Source organism: Vulpes vulpes, chromosome 6, assembly GCF_048418805.1.
Source record: "Vulpes vulpes isolate BD-2025 chromosome 6, VulVul3, whole genome shotgun sequence".
Lineage (NCBI taxonomy): Eukaryota > Metazoa > Chordata > Mammalia > Carnivora > Canidae > Vulpes > Vulpes vulpes.
This window is the reverse complement of record NC_132785.1, coordinates 110,310,335-110,317,505: the sequence shown is the minus strand read 5'-3', so window position 1 is coordinate 110,317,505 and position 7,171 is coordinate 110,310,335. Positions and strand designations below refer to the sequence as shown.

The 7,171-nt window shown below is 46.0% G+C and overlaps 1 pseudogene; it reads left to right on the top strand.

The window, feature by feature from the left end:
* The first annotated feature begins 5,245 nt into the window (after positions 1–5,245).
* Positions 5,246–5,682, top strand: LOC112918376 (small ribosomal subunit protein eS24 pseudogene; annotated as a pseudogene).
* Positions 5,683–7,171: the final 1,489 nt, after the last annotated feature.

Below are 7,171 nucleotides of genomic sequence, written 5' to 3'. Positions count from 1 at the left end.
TTAAAGGCAGAGTTCAAATGTTATCTCTTCCAGGAAGCTTTCCCTGATTGCTCAGATCAAAATCAACTAATCAATTCCTCATAGGACTTTCGCAAGGTCTTCCTCTAGACTTGCTTTGTATACCTGACTCACAAACTTAGATTTAGAAATGACCTGGAGGTTGGCGGACTCTCATCTGCTTCAGGCAGGCCGACACGTACAAGTCATACATATGTGCACCTTGCCCTGAGGCCAGAACCCAAAATGCATGGGCCACCCGCAGATATGGGAGCACTGTTCTCCTGGATGCTTCTACCACAAAACCTGAGCACCATTCTGGGCAAACAGTCCTCTTTGTGGATGTATGGGGCCAGATCAGGGCTCAGCTTGGAAAGGATTGTGAGGCGCCTTCCCTCCACATGTAATAGAAGAAAAACCACATCAGAAAATAAGCAAAAAAAAAAAAAAAAAAGCCCAATAAAGATTCTGATTTTCCCTATGACGACCTTTTCACTTTTTAAATATGACACTTTTGAGGGGTGGCTTGCTTTTCGGGTGACCTCAGCAGTACACGTTACTTTGCAAATTGGGAAATCCAGTTTTGCATACTGTGTGTGTGTGGGGGGGGTTCCCACCCATGGGTTATATCTGCACATATTAGGTGTACACACACACACATCACAACACATTAACCAGTGGTTCTCATTTATGGCTGTTCATTGGAAACACCCGGGGAGTAACGGAATCCCAGTGTTCAGGCCACCTTCCAGTGAAAATAAAAAAAGAACCTCTGCGGGTACGATCTAGATGTTAGTTGTCCACAGATCTGCCGCGGTGATTCCAGTGTGCCATCATGCCTGAGAACCATGGGTGTACACAGCTGCTTGTCTGATGCAATCCCTTTACTGAGCAGTTAACAACGTGAGTCTTCAGTCTCTGAATATTCTCCCCACTTGGAGAGAAGCAGATGACAAAGGCTTGGCCTGAATGCAGCGTCCTCACTTGCCAGGTGAGAGCATTGGTCAAAACCATCTCTGAGTCCCACACAATCAGCTTTGATAACACTGTGTGTGTCAGGGAGGAGAGGAAGAAATATGCTGTCTAGGGAGAAGCTGGGCCCCATGTCCTGGAGCTCTGAGCATCCATAGGGCCACAGCTGCTCTTCTTCTTCTTTTTTTTTTTTTTTCTGCTCCTCTTTTTATGATGGTCATCAACCAAGGGAACTCCTGCCCACCTCTCACAGGAGACAGCAGCTGGTTTGAGCTGCTGGGGAGCCGAGATTAAGGAGGGATTAGTGAGCATGGTTTGGATGTGGCTCTGGGGTCTTGCAGCCAGCTCAGGGGTCTGAGGCCCAAAGATAGCAAATGGTAGAAGGAACAGAGAAGACTGTATGGACAGGACGGACAGATAAGGGAGTAGGGTCAGTAGGTAAGCTGTTACTTGGACTGTGAAAAGTTCATGTATTGTTACTAAGTTTGTTTGTTTGTTTTTTGCTTGTTTGTTTTTTAAAGATTATTCATGAGAGACACACAGAGAGGCAGAGACACAGGCGGAGAAGCAGGCTCCTTGCAAAGAGCCCAAGAAGGGACTTGATCCCTAGACCCGGGATCATACCCTGAGCCAAAGGCAGACACTCAACTGCTGAGCTACCCGGGTATCCCTGTTACTAAATTGGTTTTTTTTAAAAGATTTTATTTATTTATTCATGAGAGACAACAGAGAGAGAGAGAGAGAGAGAGAGACATAGGCAGAGGGAGAAGCAGGCTCCATGCAGGGAGCCTGATGTGGGACTCGATCCTGGGTCTCCAGGATCACACCCCTGGGCCAAAGGCGGCGCCAAACCGCTAAGCCACCGGGGCTGCCCCATTACTAAGTTTTTAAGTGTAATTACAAAACTGAAATATTCTTTTATTTATGTATGTATGTATTTGTTTATTTATTTATTTATTTATTTATTTATTTATTTATTTATTTGACAGAGAAAGAGAGCACAAGCAGGGTGAGCAGCAGAGGGAGAGGGAGAAGCAAGTTCTCCGCTGAGCAGGGAGCTCAATGTGGGGCTGGATCCCAGGACCCTGGGATCATGATCTGAGCCAAAGGCAGATGCTTAACTGACTGAGCCACCCAGGTGCTCCCAAAATGAAATATTTTTTTTAATAAAGATACATTTCCTTTTTATTTTATTTTATTTTATTTTATTTTATTTTATTTTATTTTATTTTATTTTATTTATGATAGTCACAGAGAGAGAGAGAGAGAGAGAGAGTGAGGCAGAGACACAGGCAGAGGGAGAAGCAGGCTCCATGCACCGGGAGTCTGAGGTGGGATTCAATCCCCGGTCTCCAGGATCGCGCCCTGGGCCAAAGGCAGGCGCTAAACCGCTGTGCCACCCAGGGATCCCCAAAATGAAATATTCTTTTTAAAAAAATTTTTTTTTAATTTTTATTTATTATTTATGATAGTCACACAGAGAGAGAGAGACAGAGACACAGGCAGAGGGAGAAGCAGGCTCCATGCACCGGGAGCCCGACGTGGGATTCGATCCTGGGTCTCCAGAATCACGCCCTGGGCCAAAGGCAGGCGCCAAACCTCTGCGCCACCCAGGGATCCCCCCAAAATGAAATATTCTTATAAAAATATGGATAATATTGAAATATACAGATAAAAAATGAAAAGTTCTCCCTCTCTCCCATGTCCTCCCTAATTCTGCTTTCCAGTATTATCATTTTGGCGTACATCCTTTCAGACCATTTTCTATATATACATATTTCCACATTGTGTCTATTTTGTTGTTGTTTTCTCTTTAAACTTGGGTTGCACTCTCCATCTTGCTTTACAGCTTGTCTTTTACAGAGCACCATGGGCATCCTCTGTGCCTGTTCATAAGTCAGAGCTACTTTATTCCTTTTGACAGCTGCATAGAATTTCACAGCCCATAACTATTACGGGAATGCTGCCTGCCGACAGCACACTTGTTCAAGTATTTCTGTAGGATATCGTCCTAAAAGTGGAACGGTTGGTTCTGAGAGTATGCACATTCCTTAACGGGTCAGTTTGTCTACAACTGTCCGCCCCAAAGCACCATCCTCCCCACAAGAGCACCCTCTTCCTCCTAACCTCATCAGCACTAGACCTTACTAACTGTTCACCTTACATTTCCCAAGATCCATGGGGCATGTGAGCAGAGCTTAAGCACGAGGCAGTGGGGTGGGGGCCCCAACGGCCTCCGGGTTCCTATTTTCCAGCTGAGATAAAGTGGGGGGCTGGGGGTGATTTCTGGCTGCCACATGCAAAAGGAGAGAAGAAAGACATGGGTGAGGGTCGCCACGCTTTCAGTGGTGGCATAGGAAGGAGTTCAGGGGTGAGAGGGCTGGGAGGGATTTCCACCCGTGGGTGCATGGCCTTGGGGCCCCTGCAGCCCCACCTAGGAGCCGGCAGGGCGGGGTTAGTGCCCCAGAGGGAGGTGTTCAACTGGCCCCACGGCTCACCAGCCCCAGGCTCGCTGGAGAACCACAGGTTTCTGAGCAGGTGAGCGAACCCCTTTGGGCCCTTGACATTGCCACCTGGTTTTTTGTTTGTTTTGGTTTGTTCGTTTGTTTTTAATATTTATTTATTCAAGAGAGAGGCAGAGACATAGGCAGAGGGAGAAGAAGCAGGCTCCCTGTGGGTAGCCATCCCAAGGACCCCTGGGATCATGTCCTGAGCCGAAGGCAGAAGCTCAACCACTGAGCCACCCAGGTGTCCCACCACCTGTTAATTTAGGGTGATGGAGCTGCTCTTCCAAAGCTGCTAGGGTAAGGATGAAATGACTTGAAGTTTCTAACATTAAGAACAGCGCCTGCAAGAAATGTCAGCGTGGAGTGACCTTTCAGCTGGTAAATCATTCCCGGCTGCCTGCACACACGCTCCAGCTCCTGTCCCTGTGGAAACCGCTGTGGCCACTTTGGTCCATATCCTTCCAGACTTTTTGGAACATGTAGACACACAACTTGTGTGTGCATGTGGGTGCGTGTGACAGTTATAAATATTCCCGTGTGCCTACTCTATCATTTAGGAGGTGGCGTGGTTTTTTTTTCCCCTTTAAAAAAGAATTTTTTTAAGCGACTTTATTTTTTGAACAGGCATTACATGCACATGGTATGAAATTTAAAAAGGAAAAAAGGGTGTACAGTGCAAAATAAGCATCCTTCTCAGTTTCCTAGCTAGACAGGTCCCCAGTGTTATCAACTTCTTGAGTATCCTTCAAGAGATATTTCAAGCACTTGTATAAACATGTAAGTTTATGCATTATTTTTCCTCACACAAATGGTGGCGTACTTTACATAATCTTCTGCACTTCTTTTTTTCATTTAATGATCTATCTTGGGTATATCTTTTCATATCACCACAGATAGAGTTATTTTTTGTGAAAATTTTGGCTGCATAGCATTGCATGGTTAGAAGTACCATTACTTCTGTAATCCTTTTTTTAAAAAGGGGAATTTAGATTTTCTAATATGTTGCTTATAAATGAAGCTATAACAAATGCCCTCAGCCTTCTAAAGAGTCTTCTTTTTGAAGTGAAAGGAAACCTAGCTAAAATTGACTAAACCCCACAAGCAAATGGAGTCTGAAGATTCAGGTACTGGACAAGCCTGGACTTGAGGCAGCCACTCGGTGTCCTCACAGACCTGGTTCTCTGTTCTCTGTCTTTGGAGGTGTGGCCTTTCTCTTTAGGCTCCACTGTGTTTGCTCCTCTCCCCCCTTTACCAGCTCTAGGATCTTCCCACATGGCACAAAAAGGCTGCCACGGTTTGGGGCCTCCTCTCTCACAGCACCACTCTGTCCAAGGCAAGGGCGAACTGTTCTCTGTAGCCTCTACAGGGGAGGAAGGAAATGACTGGTTCCAGGAAACCAGCAAACCAGTATCTTCTTCACTGTCCTGTCACTTGCCTTTTTCATTTTAATATTATATCAGGGACATTGTTCCAAGCCAGTGTACATAACACATCTATTTCACTCTTTTTGTAATGACTTCACGTACTCAAGTGTACACAGCCAGCATGGTTTCTTTTCTCATTCTGTTCTTGATGGATATTGTGGTGTTTCCATTAAAAACAGAACAACCTGGGGACTCCTGGCTGGCTCAATCAGTGGAGCATGCGATTCTTGATCTCAGGGTTATAAGTTCGAACCTCACGTTGGATGTAGAGATTACTTAAAAATAAAATCTTTAAAAAAGAAAAATAGCTATTTCTCCCTGGCTGCTTGAAGCCTGGCTGCCATCATGAACGACACAGTAACTCTCCAGATCAGGAAGTCCATGACCAACCGCCTACTGCAGCAGAAACAAACGCTCATTGATGTTCTTCACTCTGGAAAGGCAATAGTACCTAAGACAGGAATTAGGGAAAAACTAGCCAAAATGTACAAGACCACACCAGATGTCATTTTTGTATTTGGATACAGAACCCATTTTGGTGGTGCAAGACAACTGGCTTTGGCACGATTTATGATTCCTTGGATTATGCAAAGAAAAATGAACCCAAACATAGACTTGCAAGACATGGCCTGCATGAGAAGAAAAAGACCTCAAGGAATCAGCGAAAGGAATGCAAGAACAGAATAAAGAAAGTCAAGGGTAGGGTTGCAAAAGTCACTGTTGGCACTGACGACAAGGGAGCTGGACATTGGACAACAGAAAGAGTAAAGATTGTGCAGTGACTTTGTGGTGATTGGGCAGATATTTCATGAGAAGATTAATAAACTAAGAACAACAAACAAACAAAATAAAAATAAAACAACCTATAAACAATGTGCTACCTGGGCTAGCTAGGATAAACAGTTCGGTTGCTTTAATAAGGACCCACGGGGCAGCTGGGTGGCTCAGCGGTTGAGCGTATGCCTTCAGCTCAGGGTGTGATCCTAGAGTCCCAGGATCGAGTCCCACATTGGGCTCCCTGCATGGAGCCTGCTTCTCCCTTTGCCCACGTCTCTGCCTCTCTGTGTGTGTCTTTCCTGAATAAATAAATAAAATCTTAAAAAAAAAAAAAAAAGGACCACAGTAACAGGTGCTTAAACAAGATAGAAGAGATCTCTCAGGTTGTCCGTAGGGGTGTAAGCAGTACCGGGTTGCCAGGGTGCCTCTGCTCTGTCAGGGGTGCAGATCCCTTCTGTCTTCTGTCTTTGTCTACGTGGTCAAAGATACTCAGCACCATCTCGTCTAGGTCCAGATCCCAGCCATTGGAAGGTGGTGGCGGGGGACAGGACAGAAGGCCCCTTACCTCTAAGTGTATATACCCCAGAAGTTGCACATCACCTTTGCTCACACCCACCGGCCAGAACTTGGCCACGCAGCCACACCTGGCTTGTGAGAGTCTGGGAAATATAATCTCTACAGTGGTAGGTGTGCGCCCCCACGAGAAGTAGGGGTTCTACTGCTACAAGAAGAGGCAGAGAAACATCTAGTATGGGATAATTAGCTGTGTCTGGTACAGCATCCTCAAACATTGATCTGCAAAGAGCCCTATATTTTTGTAGGATGGAATTCTCTTGGATACCCTCCAAAATGCTTCTAGCAGTATATGCTCCCACTGGCAGCCCTCGGACTCTTGCTTTTTGCTTTCCCACGCACTTTGCCACCGCTGCAGCCAGCACAGTCCGGCTGTGAGCTTACGTGGGCCCTGCTGGCCGTGCCCACCGCAGGGGCCTGGGGCTGTGCCTGTTCTTCTGCAGGTCACTAACTAACCCTGTGGCCTTGGCTGTCCTCAGGATCTTATTCTGCAAAATTAGGATTTAAAAAAAATTACGGTGTTAAAGGCCACCTGGGTGGCTCAGTGGTTGAACATCTGCCTTTGGCTCCGGTCATGATCCTGGGGTCCTGGGATCGAGTCCTGCTTTGGCCTCCCTGCAGGGAGCCTGTTTCTCCCTCTGCCAATGTCTCTGTCTCTCTCTCTCTGTTTCTCTCATGAATAAAAAAAAAAATTACAATGTTAAGAATCTCACTTCTCTTCCAGTTTGAGAGTTAGTTCCATGATTAAGGGCAGTGTGGCTACGGGAGAGGCAGCTTGCTTTGGCAGAAACGGCATCTAGAAAGAGGAAGGTAATGTTCTCACCACCCTGCATGTCAGCAGAACACATGCAGGTGGTCAGGATTCAGATCTTGACATGTCTCTAGAAGCCAACAAACTTGATCGTGGTCAGAGGAGAGCCA